The sequence below is a fragment of the Pinus tabuliformis genome, chromosome 4_1 (assembly GCF_031772625.1).
Source record: "Pinus tabuliformis cultivar Carrire ecotype Pingquan chromosome 4_1, CPIR1, whole genome shotgun sequence".
Taxonomy (NCBI): Eukaryota; Viridiplantae; Streptophyta; class Pinopsida; order Pinales; family Pinaceae; genus Pinus; species Pinus tabuliformis.
In genome coordinates this window covers 375,453,657-375,470,596 of record NC_142303.1, presented here as the reverse complement: position 1 = coordinate 375,470,596, position 16,940 = coordinate 375,453,657, and positions in this window count along the sequence as shown.

Sequence of the window (16,940 nt, the reverse complement as noted above, 5' to 3'; positions counted from 1 at the left end):
ACAACGGGTCGCTTCTTGTCGACATCAGCTCATTATCCAAGAAATTGACTTAGGAACAAGCCTTTCAGTACTTTGAAGCTTGCATGCCTCAATGGCAAGTTTCTCACTTCCAGTGATAGGTTTACATCAATGGCCTTTGACCAGAAGATTTTGCATGGTGTTCGATGTCAAGTCCCATTCTCACACCATGTGAATTGTACTGCAGTACCTTGAGGGTCATTATCATTATTGGTGATTCCTCTCATGCATGTTAACAACTTACATCATTGGCTGGTAATCAGGCGATGTATTTCCATGTTCGACATCAGAACATCTTTTCACATGGATCGACTTGTACTTCGAGCGAAGATTGAACGAGTTTGAAGACCCTGGATCTAGTTTCATCCATTCAGGCTACGATATATTTAGGAAAATAAAGACATCAAAATGTACATCATTGCTGCACAAATAATCATCCAAGCTAAGGTGTTACACAGTAATTTGTCACCGTTTGTCACCGTCCCTGTTACCCCTCTCCCGCACGCTGGAGGACTCATTCCGGGACCTGTGAGAAGTGGCATGACCTGAAACCACTTGCATTATATTCCTCTAAGTATGAGCTTCATATGCCCTGAAGACATCTCCTGTAGAATACCCATAAAAGACCTCTTTTGCAGTGGCGCGGTTCCATAGTGTACTGCTCGCGCCAATGGGGGAAATCCTCTAAAGAGGGTGCGCCAGTTGGCGCTTTGTCTCAGAGTCGCACTCACGCCAACCTAGTTGGGTAAAGTTTTTAACAAACAAACTTCTGAAGGTTCTCCCTAACCCATTCATCAACTGAATCTATGTTGAGCTAGGATGGTTTTGCTTCGAATCTCCATAGAAGGGAAGTGGTTTGCCACCTTTCATGGAAGCTTCTTAGTGATAAAGCCAATCCCATGAATATTGTGGTTGATCCTATCTCCTTCCCCTCTATATATAAAAGCTTGTTCTTTTGCCTTGAGCAAGCTAGTTCCAACATAGTGCTAGTGATAGTGAGAATTCCAGGAGTTCAAGAGATTGAAGTTGCAAGAACCTTCTTTGCATCCATAAGGCCAAATATAAGTGAGGAGATTCTTGTCACCAAGGAGAGAGAGGCTTGGTTCCCATCCCAACAAGCTTTGCAAGACTTGTGTAGCTAATCACCCAACCAAATGAGGATTTGATGTTAGAACTATGGTTTTATTCTTCTTTGTTGTTTATCAATAATAGATGACTATCATTATGGTTCCACTCTCATTGTCCTTTGTAATGATTGATGTTGAGTTATATCTTTTCTGACTGATATATAATTGCATCTATTGGATTTTATGCTTGTATTTGCGTTGTTCTTTGCATGTTCAGGTGTCCAATCACAGAGATCGCGGGGATTGTGACCGGCCGAAGCAAAGGAACGAGAGCGACGTCTCTTCTACGAATATTAGCGTTGGAATCCAAGTAGGTTCTCATCATCCACCTTTAATTTGAAATTAGGAACTTGCGTGATAGCATTGTTTAATTGTTGCTAGAACCGGTCTGGGCTAGTAGGGATCGCCTCTGTCCGCAAAGGGGATTTACCTCTACAAAAATTCCAATGACAATCCTAATGTGGGGATCGCGGATATCCATGCTACGCTAAACAAAGAATTTAGCAGGCCAAAGTCAGAGGCACAGTCGATCATTGGATTCAAGGAAATCACGATGCTACCAGGAAAGACCCCATGGGAGTTGGATCAAAGACTGAAGTGCACAATTCGCAAACCGAACATGACATTAACAGATGGGCAACACCGTGAATGGTTTGTAGCATCGTTAATGCCAAATCTATGGAACGCGCTATCATAACAGAGGCTAAGAAGTTAGGTCGAAGCCTTGGAGGTCGTGATGAGATTACACGAGACCCTGATACAAGATCCCAACCTGGGAGTTCAGCAGATTCACGCGCAGTTGGAAAAGTTGTGCCTAGAGATGTAGAGTTTGAAACAAGACAGGGCAACCTACCCAGAGATGTGTGATGAGTTATGGTGCGTGAAATGCAAGGGCCAAGGGCACAACATGGATCATTGCCTGGTGTTCATGAATTACCTTGCAGGAGGAGGGCTAATGCCACTAAGACTGGAGGCACAAGTAGGACCAAGCGCAGCGCTTGCAATGTGGTGCGCGATTTGTCAGATAGTAGGAAAGCATGCTACAGATAACTACCATCTATTATAGAAGTATACACAGAATTCACATAATTTTTTCTATAATTTCTGTAGGTCAGTAGTACATTATAAGCACACCTATATAAGTTATGAGTTGATTATGGATCGAACTCCTACCTACAGAGTTCAGGCCAAAACACGGTCCCTTGATCAAAACACAGGAATGGCACACACCAGATTTCAAGGGCGCGAATGAGGCCGAGGTCGAGGGGGACCAGGAAGAAGTCGCAGACAGTTGATATGTTACAATTGGAGAGGGCCAGGGCATTATGCCTGTAATTGTATGAATCCAATGTGACCATCATGCTTGTATTGTACATCGTTTGATCATGAGATGGAGGAGTGTCCCACATTGATAGCGAGGTTGCACGATAGAGGAGCATTCCAACCTCCCTCGACTCAGAACTTGCAAATGATGAGGTCTGAGCCACATGAGGAAGACCCTAATGTGAACATTTTGATCCAAGGAGACTTTCATGGAAGCTAAGAGGAGCTTCGCTGATGCCTCCAATTCAGGAAGTAAAGGCAGACTGGAGCCAGAAATGGAACCATCGATGCTCACTACATTTTTGGAGACATGCATGAAGTTGTTGCGCGATCGCAAGGCTATAAATGGGCTACAAGAACTCATAACTAGATGCGTTGGGACCGCACCAGGAGAACCGCACGTAGTCAGGAAGCTCGGGAAGCACACGACGTGAACAGGAAGAGAGATGAGATTGACTGCGTAGATTGGGGAATATGAGATGGACCAAGTGATTCTGGATCTAGGATCGGACGTGAACGTCCTACCAAAGAAAACATGGGAGCACATGGGTAGGCCTGCGTTGTAATGGTCTCCTATCCAACTGCAAATGGCGAACCAGCAAAAGATCCTACCTGTGGGGAGATTGCAGGGAATCACAATAGATATCAAAGGAGAAAGAGCGCTAGTAGATTTTGAAGTGATAGAGATTGTTGATGACAAAAATCCCTACCCCACACTATTGGGAATAGATTGGGCCACTGACATGAATGGAGTGATAAATCTAAAGAAGCGCAAGATGATCTTTGAGAAAAATTCTCTGTGCGTAGTGGTACTGTTAGACCCTGCAGAAGGATCGCGCTACACGAAGCTAGTGCGTGACTATGACAGCGATGACGATCTGGACTGCATCTACAAGATAACCGCACGGGAGAAAGACTGGGTAAATCCAACCATGGATGGCCGAATCTCATGGGCGCACAAAAGCTCCTACACATAAAATTTTGACGAGGAGATAGAACGATGGAAGAACCAGTTACATGAGGTAACCATGCTCAACTGTAACATGATGATGAGGTCACTGCACTACGTAGCAATAGAGGTAATGGATCTACCTATGTATGACAGGTTAAGTGAGGTGGATGACTTCCTAAACAAATTTGAAAGAGAAGTCCTGTAACAACAGCTTTCGACGCTCTGAAATGGTTACTGTGCGCTACGCCCGCAAGATGGTGGGGTACATACCAAAGAAGTTTTGAGGACTGGCGTGAATTCATAATAATGATGTGCACATGATTTGGGAAGCCTCCGATGTGATTAACAGATAAGATGGTTAGATGAAATGGCCCGCTCACTCACCTATCTGGGTGGATACAAGCATATGGTGCAAAACCTGCATGAATGCACACAGTCCTTGTGGTAGGAGACACGATCAGTAAGCAGGTGTGAGGAAGACAATGGCATGAATGACCCCTCCAGTTGGGACCATGAAGTATGGAAAGACCGAGTGTGTAGAAGGATATCCATGCAAAAGCCTTTAAGAAAGTATGCGAAGTGCTGAACAAGGTCCACAATGCGAAGCAGACTGACTGGGACCTACTAGCAGTTCTATGGGCTTACAGGACTGCGTGCAGGAACTTGACCACGCAGGCACCGCCAAGGCTGGAGTATAAATCAAATGTTGTAAGCCCTATAGTACATGAAAAGCTTAGACCATGCATGATAGCACCGATAGATACGACGGTTTGTGAAACCTTTGAAGAAGAAATCCAACAGGGAAATTCTAGGCTCCAAGAACTTGAAGAAGAAAGGGTACGATTAAGAAAGAAAAGCGCTTTGGTAGACGCGGAAGTCAAGAAGCTAGAGGATGAGATAAAGGAAGATTTTCTCGATAAAAAGACCAGGGTGATAAGGTAGGATGCACACGATCACGAGGAAAAATTTGAGGCCTATCGCCGCGAATTGATCAGTCTGATGCCTTGGCTTGGACCACACATTACTAAGCGAGTCGACCAGGGTAACACATTGTCAATGATAAAGTGCATGATGCTTCCCATAACAATAAAAAGTGGGTATTTTCCAGGGAACGTGATGGATGACAGGATGAAACTTTACAAAGGTGTTGCAACCACCTGACTAGCCGAAGGAAGTACAATCTTAGCGCTTTAGGTAGTTGAAAGGAAGCACAGGACTATAAACTATTCTACCCGAGAGCTCCACAATGTTGGAGCTGTGTGCAGAAGAAAAGAGTCACAAGGTCCGCAACCCCACATGGGGGGTTGTGTTGCTGCATGGGTTGGCTAGAAAGTGATTGTTGAAGTCACTATTCATGATGGGATGCTTGACTTGAGAGCAAATGGAGCCGGCGACAGGCATTTAAGACACGATTTATGGGTAAGATTTGGGAAAATCTGCCACCAAGGGAGCATTAATGAACCAAATTTGGGGGGAGCGGTCGAATTCAAATTCAAAAAGTGCTATATATTACAAAGGGCTACCCAACAAACAACACTTGGTCATTTATGAATTGAGAGATTGAGCAGAGGCCTGTTTGTTTTGTGCCAAGTGTTGATTGAGCCCCTGAGTTCGTGAGTGATAGATTTCTGGACAGAAATGATGGAAACAACTGAGGCAGTTATGGAAATAACTGAATTGACCTCTGGAGAGGCTGTACAGGCCTTGACTATGGATGATGCTCTGGAAGGCATCGAGATTGTGGCAGAAACCCTGAAATCAGTGTGCACACCAAGACCCAAGAAGGACAAACAAGTGATGGTTCCCGTACGTGTGTCCCCACGAAACCCATTGCGCACCAAGATGTCAATGGAGGACAAGGGGGAAGTCATCACCATAGAGACCGTTGAAGATGAAGAAGACCTAGAGGACCTAATTATCGAAGAGGATGAGGATAATGGCATGGAGGAGGAAATTGAGCCTGCGCACCCCCTGACAAAGCTACCCACCTATATCCCCCTGCAGAAAGGGAAGGCTAAAGTGCCCAAGGACCTTGATGAGACCAAGAGCTTGCTCTAGACCCTACTCCTCCCAGATAACATTATTTTTCAAGGCATGCATCTAGGATGGGTGCCGAACCTAAAATTTGAAGATTGAGATCTTGCTGACCACTAGAAGTTCCCTCACCTTGAGACCTCGCACCTCATGAAGCCCAAGCAGAATACCATGGCGGGGGTTATAGAATTAGAGTCATGAAAGTGGTTGCACATAGTGGAAAAGGCTGGGCTACTTAACTTGCTCTAGTTGTCACATTTCCATCGTGCCCCAATAACCATTTTCATCATCAGGAAGCTACTCTACCTGGTGCATGATGGGTGTTTATGGTTGGAGGAGTCCATCCTCATCACGAAATACTTGATTCACCTCATTACCCAGCTGCCGCACAAATGAGATGACCCCGCAGACATCTTGGAGGGGAAGAGCAGTGACCTTGCCATCGCAGAAGCCATGAAGAAGTACAAACTGACAAAGAAGAAAAGGGGCTATGCAAAATCTAGCATCAATGACAAAGCAGTGAAAGTGGTGACCCAAATACTGGCCGGTAAGGTTATGCACAGGTGTCGCACGGACGAGGTACCCACGTCAGTGGTAGCACTACCTGAGAAGTGCGTGGAAGGGGTCTAGTTTAATTGGTTCGAGTTCCTATACAAGGAGTTCTTGGAAAATTGCCGCGAGGCCCAAGAACAAGGAAAAACGTTCTAATATTCATGGATTCTACTGTCCATAGTGCTCATGGTCGAGGAACTTCTAGAGGATAGTCAATTCCCCATAATTGATAGGGATCTTCCAGAGGCCGTGAAGTATGCTTCGCTCTGGGCCACAAATGATGCCAATAGGATCCACGATAGCAAAATATTCTGGGTGTTCATGGAGATGAACCTCAGAATGGGGATCAACCACAAGCCACGGTTTTCGCCCACTGTCTACAGTAGCCTGCAAATTTTTGCAGAATTTAAAACGGAAATCCATAGCATATACATAGAGAGCACAAGGACCTGACCAAAAAATGGAGAAAGCTACCCTTTGTAGCCATGGATGATGTTATCTTTAACGTACTAGAGACATGGCCACCGAAGTGGCACGCTCCAAACATCATGGAGATAGAGAAGTCGACGACACAAAGAAAGAAAGAAGGGGCCAAACTATGCATTGCACAGTTGGCAGAAAAGAGAAGGAAGGAGGCAGTGGTAGCAGAAGCGCGGGTGGTGCGGAATGCTGCGCAAACAAAAATTAAATAGGAAAAGGCTGTAGCAGTAGCAGCAACATAGGAGGTAGCCATGAAGGTGTGCGAGGGCCAAACGTCACCTTCGCATGGGCATGAAGTAGAGGAAGAAGAGGGAGGCACAGACCCAAAAACAGTGTCAACACAGTTGAAGCACCAACACCCAATCAAGTGGACAGGGCCACGCAAGAAGGTCAAGGCATCGAATTTGTCTATTGACCCAATCACACTAACTGAGGGTGATCTACACGACATCAATGTGACAGTGCACGATGTCACCTCTGAGGCCCTATAAACTTTCATGCAGGAGAACCAGATTGTGTTGGAGGTCCTCAGAGCACAACTGTAGGAGTTGCAGGTGTGCCCTCCTCAGATTGGTACCCTTTTGACCAGCCTCACAGTCGAAACAACAACAGTAGAATAGATGTTGTGCACTTGGGTGAAGAATACCACAGGGTTGCCAAAAGGGGCACTAGTGACAACAAATGAGGCCGAAAATCCTACGGTTAGCGCGTTGAAAGGTCTCGGTATCAATATGGCTGCATTCCCACGAGAGACCTTATACGTTTTGCAGGATGGGATAACTGCAGAGCTGCGAGCTAGGGAGAGCCGTGCCATGCAAGTCCTCAGCGAGTAGAAAACCAATATGCAATAGTTGAGCTTGCAGCACGATGAAGTGGTGTTACAGAACCAATAGCTGGTACAAGTACTAGATGAAGCTTGCCAAAGTGTCCCAGAGCTGGCCATCTCAGCAAACACACTAGAAGAGGTGTGCATCCATAGGCTAGTAGCAGGGGTGCGCGAGGCATGGGAGGAAATGACAAAGGTTCAGATGGAGCTGAAACTTTAGATCGTCGAGCTGCCATTAAAGGCGCAACCATCCACTCCTTTGGAAGTCAGAGAACAGCACGCTAGCGCTATTACAATGGGACTAGACGAGATTGGCAATGCAGTGCGAGACTGCACCAACATGTTGGAAGAATCATCTGAGGTCCTCACAAATCTGCAGGAGGATCCCAACATCTAGCGCTTAGAGACAGAGGCATGAGAAATCCAACAAAAGTATGACAACGTCAAAAGAACTGCATAGATGGTGGCCCTCACTCAGAGGCTCGCGCGGATGCAATAGGCCAAAGTGTTGAAATAACCGGTGGATGCAACACAACACAAGGAAGCAATCCTAAAGGCACGCGTTCAACCTTGGATTGACAAGGCCTTCACCATAACTACAGAAATTGAAGGCAAGCTCACACACATGCAGGGGGTATAGGCATAGATGTAAACAAGCACTTTCGACACCGTGGTCTTGGAACAACACATGCAGCAGACCCAGCAGGCAGTGGGTCAGTGCACTGCTGACCTTGTCGCTGTTTGAGCAGAGTTGGAAGGACTCCGCGCAAAGATCTCCACACCGATAGAGTGACTTGAGGGTGAGTCACGATGTTTGTGTTGGGGGCCTATTGGGCATGAAATCCCCCCATGGCAGGTTTTGGGGCTTAAAGCCCAAGTTTTGACTGAATCTTTTTGTAAAAGCTTCGCGAATTGCTGGTGCGGGGTGAAAAATCACAATAGAGTCACAGGGTTTTCCGCCCTAGGCTTTGTAATGTAATGTCAGCTGGATAGACCTATCCATAGTCCATGGACCATGGGATTGTATAAATAGAGTGAGGCTCCAAGTGTATAAGATAACTAATAGAGAAGAGGAGTAGGGTATTAAGATAAGTCTAAGTGATTACGCTTAAGTGTAAAGTATGTCTGTGGGTTGTAGGGTAGCGAAAGGCTCTACAGCTAAGTGTGCAAAGGCCTAGTAGTCTGCAGCTGAGTGCGTGGACCCCTACAGTTGAGTGTGCAAGATAGGTCGAGTCTGTAACCATTGGAATAATCAATAAAGGAAGTTTACCATATTTCTGTGCATCTTTTCTTGTTTTAATATGTGATTTGGTATAACTGGCAAGTATACTATTTATATGCTGTGTGAACTTATTTGAATGTTTTGTATAACTAACTATAACATAAGACATCCAAGTACATGAAGGTAATTAACTGGTATAGGAAGATAAGTAAGATGTCAGGTAATAGTGCAGAGCATCACTCTAGTAGTGCGGAAGCTCCACAATCCCTGGTTAGGGCTGCGCGAAGGCAGTGTATCAGGGTGTGAGGAACAAGGAAGTACACGAAGCGACCTGCATGCAGGGACAAAAATTTAGACCAGTCGAGCCTCTCAAACATCTTAAGGGTGCAGAAACCTAGTTCTAGCACCCTCCCATACTACTTTGGGTGAGATCTCAGTTTGCACTCTGCGAACTATTGCCGAAAGTGCCAGTAGTACAAGGATTTGTTTAGCTAATTAACTCCGAACCTGGGTTAGGCCCCAAAAAGCCAAAAACCTGAATGGGCTACTCAGTTGAGTCACGAACTCAAATGTTATAATGTAACTACTGAAGGTGAATGTTGTGGAGGTAAATCCCCTCTGCGGATAGAGGCGATCCCTACTAGCCCAGATGGGGTCTAGCAACAATCAAACAACGCTAACACGTAGGTTCCTAATTGCAAATTAAAGACCGATGATGAGGGCCTACCTGGATTCCAATACTAATATTTGTAGAAGAGTCATCACTCCCGTTCCTTTGCTCCGGCCGGTCACAATCCCCACGATCCTCGTGAACGGACACCTGCACATTCAAAGAATGACACAAATACAAGCATAAAATCCAATAGATGCAACTATATATCAGTCAGAAAGGATATAACTCAATCATCATTACAAAGACAATAAGAGTGGAACCATAATGATAGTCGTCTATTATTGATAAACAAAGAAGAATACAACCATAGTTCTGACGTCAAATCCTCCTTTGGTTGGGTGATCAGCAGCACATGCCTTGCAAAGCTTGTTGGGAATGGGGAACAAGCCTCTCTCTCCTTGGTCACTTGGACAAGAATCTCCTCACTTAAGATTTAGCCTCATGGGAATGAATAAGGCTCCTTGTAGCATGAACCTGGCAATTCTTAGACTTTGGGACTTAGAATTTGGAACTTGGAGACTAACTTGTCAAAGGCAAAAGGACAAGCTTTTATAGATAGAGGAGAAGGAGTTAGGGTCATCCACAAGATTCATGGGATTGGCTTTATCACTAAGAAGCTTCCATGAGAGGTGGAGAACTACTTCCATTCTATGGAGATTCGAAGCCCAACTGAACTAATTCAAGATGGAATCAGTTCATGAATAGGTTAGGAAGAACCTTCGTAAGTTTGTTTGTTAAAAACTTTACCCAACTGGGTTGGCGCGAGTGCGACTCTAAGACGGAGCGCCAGCTGGCGCGCCCTCTTTGGAGGATTTCCCCCATTGGCATGAGTGATACATAGTGGAACCACGCCAATGGAAAAAGGGCTATTTTTATGGGTATTTTGCAGAAGGTGTCTTCAGGGCATATGAAGTACATACTCAAGGGGATATAATGCAAGTGTTTTCAGGTTATGCCACTTCTCACAGGTCCCGGAATAAGTCCTCCAATGTGCGGGAGAAGGGGTAACAGGGATGGTGACAAATTACTGTGTAACAAATGCCCCCTAAAGCATGAGGCCCGAGAGAGAGAGAGGGGTGAAATGCTTTACAAGAACATGGACAACTGAAAACACTACCGCCGGAGAACCTGCATGAAGAAGTACAACTGATATCTCAAGTACATGATATATGTGGTATGGGCGCAGCCATCCATAGCAGAGTACATAAAAATCCAGATCCAAGGTATGGGCGTAGCCATCCAGTAAGGATCGATAAGTAGACTCAGGCATGGTCACAGCCATCTACTGAATGAGTCATGTAATGATCATAATAACCCACAAAATCGCAACCTGAATCTCAACAGACAAAATCCAAGGTCTTGCGCTCCATTTCGACCCGAACAAAGTACAAGTTCAAGCATGTGAATATGGGAGTCGGAGTCGAACATGCAAGAACATCGTCTGATTACCAGTCAATAATGAAAACTATTAACAGACGCAAGAGGTACCACAAATAATGACAATGGCCCTCAAGGTACTATAGGTACAATCTACAACGTGCGAATCAGTGAGCTGGCATCAAACACCCGCAGAATCATTCTATCAGAGGCCAATGATGAAAACCTCGCGTCGAACACGAAGAACCTACCATTGAGTCATGCAGGCTCGAAGGCACCTAAAGGGAGTCTCTAGGTCAACTTCCTGGATAATGAGCTAAAGTCGACAGGAAGTGACCTTGATCGAAGGTTGGCCATAATGTTTCCCACATCGTCAACACGAGACAGAGAAGGATAAGATGTTTCGTGTGAGGTATCAGAGGGAGGTTGACTATTCTACAGAGGTCAACTTCTCTTGAACATATTGGCAGCACGACAGTGGAATTGGAAGTATTTGACATCAAATGATCAAGGGTCATGGTGACGGGGTAATGAGAAGATGAGAGGTCAAATAGGATAACCAAAAACCACGGAGGCAAGTGTAAAAACAAGATGAGATGTCCCCACCCAGACACGAATGCAGATAAGTGCCATGTTCAAGAGTGACATACTGCCGACACGACAATAATTGTGGTTCCATTTTCCCCACCATCTTTGGCGAGTACCCCAGTTATTTTTTATCAACAAGCTTGATGGGGATAGCATATGCTTGTAAGGCTTCATTTCGACGGAATCCAATGTCATTAAATTTTAACGAGTCTGACAAAGGAAAACTTGGCGTCTTTTCATGTTTAGATAGTTTGAAAAGGCAACAGAAAAGGAAACTCCAGGGGTGTCCTTTTTCGTAAAATTGTGTCTCTCGAGCCCGAAAAAGTATAAAACAATGATCGAAAGAACTGCCCGATCATTACGATCGAGGAGTACTTTTCATAAGTAGTGATTGAGATCTGAAAAAGTAAAAAAGTGATCGAAACCACGTCGCTTCGTAATCGATAACGAACCTGAAACGACAAGGGTCCGACGATCTTTTCGTTTTTACACTGTCGGAAAAGGGTTTAAAGATGACTGCCTCTCATTTACATTTAACAAGTCGAGAGGAATAACTCGGCGTTCTTTTCGTCTTTAAACAGTCAGAAAAGAGCTGAAAGCAGACCTCCATTTTTATTTTCTTTAACGAGTCAAAAAGGGAAAAAATACTCGGCAATCTTTTCATGTTTTACGAGTCAGAAAAGAGCTTAAAGGTGACTCGTCCTAGAGGAACGAGTGGTATAAAAGGTGGTTCCGGCAATGGTGGAATTGCTCAAAACATGTAATGGTCAAGAGGCTGGCTAACAAAACCACTCATCGCTGCGGTTCCTCAGAAAAGGAAAAACAACCAAGTGAGAGCATATGATCGGCCAAAGAGATGGTGGCGACGAAATGAAATAACCAAGGCTCATCTAGAAGAATTTAGAGGATAAAGACAACAATCATGAGATGTGAATTAGGTATGGGTTCATTTTTACACAAGCTTGAACCATGGAGAACTCTGATTGGATTCGGTTTCATGTTTACACAAGCTTGAAACGAAAAACTATGCTTGTTATGAGTTCGCATGCCCCCAGCATAATGACGCAAATCGAGGTACATGCCCCCCAAGCTTCATTGCATTCGACGAGATGGATGGAATGAAGGTTCACTTTCGAGACCTTGGAAAGACTCGACTTGGATTTTATGAGATCTTAATCAAAGACTCGATTTGTAAAGGGAGTTGTTTCATTTTTTAATGAGGTTGACATAGGAAAAGAACTGTCCTCATAACCCTTATTTCATTTTTTAACGAGGTCTACATAAGATCAAAACTATCCTCGTAACCCTTGTTTCATTTTTTAACGAGCTTGACACAAGATCAGGGACTATGCTCGACCAGAGCCAGTTTCATTTTTTAAGGAGCATGACATAGGAAAGTGAACTATGCTCCAAACGAACTTCATCATAATGAACAAGAAGTCATCGCTTCCAAGAATGGCACTCCCGGTGGAAGGACAACATATTGGAAGTCAGGACCCAATGCCCCAGGACATTATGCATGACGACATCATCATGGGATACAAGCACGGGGTAGGTAGCCACGTAGTTGACCTGCAGTGGGGCAAACACAACTGGTGGATAAAAACCAGCAGGGGGTGGCAGCTGCGCAGGAGGCACCGAGGGACTAAAGAACGGTAATTGATCTATAGTCACAATTCTTCCGTTGTGTGGAAAGCAAACCACACGGAAAAGCGAAGAGACAAGGGCCCCCATGGCATAAACATAGTCATGACCAAGGAGAAGACTGAAATCTAAAGCACCTTGGACAACCAACACGTCCATATAGACGGTTTTTCCTCCCAAAGTAATAGGAAATTTTGGGAGGACCCCTAGAGGTTGAATGGTTCCCCCGTCAAATGCTAACAGATTCTGTGCGACTGGCCCAAGCTGTGGGGAACCTAAAGCTTGCCAAGTAGTGGACGGCATAAGACTGACAGACGCACCTTCATCCAAAACAGTGCCAGGTACTGCCTTATCATAGGCAAGTACTGTAATCTGGAAAGGCACATGGGATGGAAGGCGGAAAGTAGTCAGGTGACTCCAGTCGAAGGAGACGACCAAACTACTTGGTGGGGGAATTGTATGATTGCCCCCATGCTCTATAGGAACCGAAGAAGGACCTTCATGATCAGAGAGGATAAGAGGGTTGTTCTGAGACTCAGGAGAATATGACGAGATGAGAAGAACATGAGCAGTAGAATCATGATGCTCCTCTGGAACAGAGTAATCAACAGGTGGTGAACCCAAGTCGATACTCTCTCCGACCAATGGTTGGTCTGGAGCAGGCTTGGCACAGCCAGGTTCGGAAGAAGGCGGACAGACAAGAGAAGAATCTAAGTCGATCTCTTTGTCCACAAGGAGGGGGTCAGAAGAGAGCGTCTTATAACCAACAGGGATTTGGGGTGAAGAAGCTGTAAGACTTTCCAAAACAGCAGAAGCTTTATCCATGAGCGAAACAAGGTGAAGGGGATGATTGTCTTCACATAGTCTATAGGGGATTCGAATCTTCCCTTTCTTCTGAATGTTTTCAGTTGATAGGGTGGCATCACCATGAGCTTTAAAGGACGATGAGGGATGAGCCGGATCGCAAGACCATACTTCTAAGATCCTGGGAATGCCAGGACAATCACGAAGAAGGTGGTAATCCTTGCACAATCTACAAGGAAATTTGACCTTCCACGGAGGAGCAGAAGGTGGCTCGACTTGAGTTGTACTTTTAACCTCTTGCTTAGGAGTCTTCTTCTTCTTCGTCTTCTTCTTCTTCTTCTTAGCCACCTGGTTACTTGAATCCAGACTTTCACCAGGCGAAGTAGAAGATGAGGATGCAAAAACAGGAGAAGAAGGGGAGAGGTCCACCTTGGAATCAACATGATGTTGTTCGGGTGGAGGGGATGGTGGAACACGATTCATAACACTCGGGACCACCGAGGTTGAAAACAACCATACGGGCAAACCGATGGTTAACCCAGGCAAAGACAAAGTTGCCATATACGGAGCACTGACATTTCCAAAAGAAGGAAATGGACTAGGGTTTTCATCCGGGGGAACACCTTGGCCGGTAGACCCGGGGAAGGTTGCCATTGAAAATGAGAAAGAACCCTACTCAAGCTAACGTAAACAAGATCTAACTGGGTAAATGTGAATCGTGGCTGAATAAATTTTAAGACGCAAGGACATAACTTGACCTTTTCATTTTTTAAGAGTCGAGAAAAGGACAAAATATGACTCTAGTCGCCTTCGAATATTTAATGAGCCTGAAGTGACAAGTGCTCAGATGGACCTTTTCTTTTAGGAAGTCCGAAAAGGAACGAAAGTGACTACTCTGGAGAGCTAGGCAAAAGGGTTTACCAAACAAATCCGTAAAACTGCATATACACCTTGGCAGTCATATGAAAACCAAGGACTTTCCGTACGACAGTCAATCTTCCCGAATGCTGTGTTCGGTGCGTTACGGCTTGTAAGGCGGCAGACACGGCTTCCTATGGATAAAGGATGATAACCTAGTGGGGTCTCCCCATATACTCGATGGTATGTGGGAGCTCAAATCCGTGCTAGACCACTATTGCGTCACGGAAGGAGGAATCACCCAACCTTGAGTGAAACAAAAGTGACTAGGTTTAACGATGCCAGAGCACGTCTCTAGCCTAGACCTCTAAATGTGTGCGTTATGTTCCAATGCATTGTTAGATTCATTCAGTTCATTTTAAAGTTGATATTGTATTAGGTTTCAGTTTTCAGGCCTTACCATATGTAATCTCTCAAAATTCCCTAAATGTAAACTATATGCAAAAATATGTCATTTCATTCGATGAATGCTAGTTACGAGAGGGTTTGAGAGCTTTCATGCAAACAAAATGATCACAAAACAACAAATAACTTCCCTAATGGAGCTAATGGAAATTAACAAACTTTTCTTTAAGATCACTAATCACTAATCAAAATGAAAAGTTCTAATTCTCATTAACTAATACAAAGCAAAAGAGATTTTTTCTTTTGTTGATGGAAATGTGCATTAAACAAAATTTGAGAAATGACAACAAACAAATTCTATTCAATACAAGCACATTCAGTTCCCTAAATCACCAAGCAAACCTCCAAAGAACAAGAAAAGTCCCAAAGAGACCAATGAGCCGTGTAATCTAGGCTCAAAGTGAGACGAAGCGGAATTAAAGTGAAAGCGAAACAAGTCACCCAAATAATGCAATTAAATGATTAACAACCACTAAACGAGTGCAAGGGAGCAATCAGAAAGTTGACTGGACCAATAGAAGACCAAAACTCCTAAGGAAGGCTTGACACACAAAGCCACTAGATACCCTAGGGCTAGAAATGTGAAATCGATAGAAAAAAGCAAACATTCAAAGGGTAAAGGTCAAAGCTAGTCAAATCATACTCCAACACACTCAAGTAGTCTAAAAAAGGTACCCAGAACAAAAACTAAGCTCAGAGGGCTCACAGCCAAGCAAAATTCAAAAGTTCCCAGGCCTGGCACGACTGTCAGGCTGAAACTAACGCCTTTCAGGTATTGACGCGAGTTGTTAATGTGCAACATGCGCCAACTAGCACGACTGTAACGCTATAAAAAAGCGCCAGCCGAGTTTGCTATGGAAAAATAAAAAACAAACGAGCCAAAGCTAAGTCAACAGTACCCAGGTACACCAAGGGGCAAGAAGCAATACAGGGACTCAACCCAGAAAGCTAGTCAAGCAGGAGAAACCAAGAAACAAGGAAAGTTCCAAGCCGTTCAGCTCGTAAACCAAACCGGAGATGGACTGAAGTGGCGTTGATCTACTTTGCTAATGCGAAGCAATAGCATTTCGAAGGTTATCTGGCCATACTTCAGGCTTCGTCTAAAGTTTACAAATCAAACAACAAGACAAAACAAACAACAAGGCAAAAAGCCAACTCCCTAGTGGAGTCGCCAAAATTGTTGTGAAGGTAAATCCCCTCTTTGGAGGATTTCCCCCATTGGCACGAGTGATACACAGTGGAATCACACCAATGGAAAAAGGGCTATTTTTATGGGTATTTTGCAGAAGGTGTCTCAGGGCATATGAAGTACATACTCAAGGGGATATAATGCAAGTTTTTTCAGGTTATGTCACTTCTCACAGGTCTTGGAATAAATCCTCCAATGTGCGGGAGAAGGGGTAACAGGGACGGTGACAAATTACTGTGTAACAGTGAGGATGAGGATTCGTGGAAGATTAAAATTCCAGAAACAAAAGGCCACCATGAGGTTCAAGAACCGTAGATTGAGAACCCTGATATAACCGCGCTGGTGAAAATAAAACAAGTGAACATTGGTACGGAGGCAGAAATCAAATTCTCAACAATTGGAGACTATTGGGATGACGTGATGGTGGATAAGGTCATTGAATTGCTCTATGAATACCAGGACTTATTGCCTACCAAGTTTACAGATCTGAAAGGAATAATCAAAAAAGGTCTGCTTAGAGCTAGACAAGATGCTAGCGGCAGACATCATGGAGCTTGTTGTTGGGCACCGGTTGCCTCGTGTAACAGTTTTGGGACCTAAAGCCCACAATTTTGGGTAATGATATTGTAAAAGCTCCGCGAAGTGTGCGGAGCATGGATGGTAATAAGTTAAGTCGAAGGGTAGTCCTCCCTAAAATATTGTAATTTAATCTAGAATGTGTCGGCCTACACATGGTCTACGGACCATGGGAATGTATAAATAGAGCAAGGCTCTAGGTGTAGAAGGTAGTTAAGTCGAGATTGGATCT